This window comes from Monopterus albus, unplaced genomic scaffold (assembly GCF_001952655.1).
Source record: "Monopterus albus unplaced genomic scaffold, M_albus_1.0 scaffold355.1, whole genome shotgun sequence".
NCBI lineage: Eukaryota > Metazoa > Chordata > Actinopteri > Synbranchiformes > Synbranchidae > Monopterus > Monopterus albus.
Window position 1 is genome coordinate 921281 of NW_018128235.1, and position 2463 is coordinate 923743.

Sequence of the window (2463 nt, forward strand, 5' to 3'; positions counted from 1 at the left end):
AGTGGCAGCACAAGGTTTGAAGAGTTGGAGAATTTATCATCAGTTCAAAACTCCTAATGACAACTTGTCCCTGCCTGACAGGTGCTGATGACTCAATTAAGACCTAATAAGTTTTGACTCATAACTGGTTTTATCTTTTAAATGTCTGAAGTTCATAAAATAAAAACTAAGCGCATCAACATGTGAAGAAAGACTCATTCATTATTCATGTGTGTTTGCTGCAGAGGTTGGACTGAAAGAAACACAATGGCTCATTTGACCCAACAGTTTCATAAAACAGTTGCTTTACAGTACTGTGGTCTAAGGATTCTATATGGTATAGGTAGTATATTAGAAACAGTGACTTCATGTCACAGCACGTTGGAGATGAATCGACAGTTTTCTCACAAACACCAGTCCAGTTTGGTGATCTCCTGATGTACAGAGTGGTCGTTCAGCTCCATCAGACAATGCAATGTTGATGCTTCTGTCAGGAGTGACTTCATCACTGCTCATCTCCTTCAGGTTGTTGGTGGCTCTCTGAATGGTTTCTGGACTGTTCTCTGTCTGACCCAGCAGGCCTCCTAAAAGTCTCTGGTTGGACTCCAGACAAAGGCCATGAAGGAAGAGGACAAACAGGTCCAGGTGGCCAGTTTGGCTATCCAGGAATTTCTCCATAGCTATGTTCAAGACTACATGCAGAGATGAGTGATGAATGTAATTGTTTTCATGTCCCGCTGGGAGGAAGCCCCGGGGAAGACTCAGGACACGCAGGAGGGACTATGTCTCTCGGCTGGCCTGGGAACGCCTCGACATTCCCCCGGAGGAGCTGGAGGAAGTGTCTGGAGAGAGGGAAGTCTGGGCATCTTTGCTTAGACTGCTGCCCCCGCGACCTGGTCCCGGATAAGCAGAAGAAAATGGATGGATGGATGGATGGATGTACAAAGTCCTGAGTACACCAAGGTCTCGGGGACATCCTGACCACACTCCTCCAGGTCTTCTTGGTAGAACATGATGTTTCCTGTCTCCAGATGTTCAAACGCCAGCCTCCCCAGCTTCAGAAGAACATCCCTGTCAGCCTCCTACAGCTCCTGTGGACTCGTCCCGTGTCCCTCACCGTACTTGTGCTTCTTCCTCTTGGTCTGAACCAGCAGGAAGTGTGAGTACAGGTCAGTCAGGGTCTTGGGCAGCTCTCCTTTCTGCTCTGTAATCAACATGTGTTCCAGGACTGTAGCAGCGATCCAACAGAAGACGGGGACTTGACACATGATGTGGAGGCTCCTGGAGGCCTTGATGTGGGAGATGATCCTGCTGGACAGCTTGTCATCACTGGACCTCCTCCTGAAGTACTCGTCCTTCTGGGCGTCGGTGAAGCCTTGTACTTCTGTCACCCTGGCGACACATGTCGGAGGGATCTGATTGGCCACTGCGGGTCAGGAAGTGATCCAGACGAGAGCCGAGGGAAACAGGTTCCCCTGGATGAGGTTTGTCACTTCCTCTTCCATCAGTTCCTTCAGTCACATGTTCACATCTGCTCCTCAGACTGATTTTATGTTCATCCAGCACCTCCTACAGACCACCATCGGCTGAAAGACAAGAGACAGTGTGAGACTAAAGAAAGAATCTGAGGACAGAAAAGTTCTGTGATGTTTATAATCATCTTAAATGTCAACACCGTGTGATAGAACAAATACAGTATAAAACAATGTGACCAGTGATGACATGTTTAGCCGCATGTTGTCATTCAACCGCTGACTGTCTAGGTGGTGCCCAGAAAATAATGTGGGCTTCATAGATAACTGGAAAACATTTTGGGGAAAACCTGGTCTGATTAGCAGAGACGGAATCCATCCCACTTTGGGTGGTGCGGCTCATCCCACTTTGGGTGCTGTGGCTCTCTTATCTAGAAATCTGGACGAGTTTGTTTTACAACCTAAATTATGACAACCCAGAGTTGAGTCCAGGATGCAGGGTCGCAGTCTTACACGCCTCTCTGCTGTCTCCTTGCAGCTGCTACCCACCCAACACTCCCAGTACCCCATAGAGACTGTGTCTGCCCCCCGCACACTTAAATTATATAAGTCAAGAATCAACTCCAGAGGAGTTATTCATAAGAACCTAATTAAAATTAAGATGACTCCTCTTATAGTGGAAAGTAATAAGACAATCAAATGTGGACTATTAAATATCAGATCTCTCTCATCTAAATCTCTGTTAGTGAATGATTTGATAAGTGAACATCACATTGACTTATTGTGTCTTACTGAAACATGGTTACAGCAGGAAGAATATGTCAGTCTAAATGAATCCACTCCACCTGGTCACAGTAACTGTCACATCCCTCGAAACACAGGACGTGGTGGAGGTGTAGCAGCGATCTTTGACTCAAGCCTATTAATCAACCCTAGACCTAAACATAGTTATAACTCATTTGAAAGTCTCACCCTGAGTCTCTCACACCCAAACAGGAAAACTCAAAAGCCT

At 46.4% G+C, this 2463-nt stretch overlaps 1 pseudogene; it reads right to left on the bottom strand.

The window, feature by feature from the left end:
• Positions 1-383: 383 nt before the first annotated feature.
• On the bottom strand, positions 384-1484 carry LOC109974989 (protein NLRC3-like; annotated as a pseudogene).
• Positions 1485-2463: the final 979 nt, after the last annotated feature.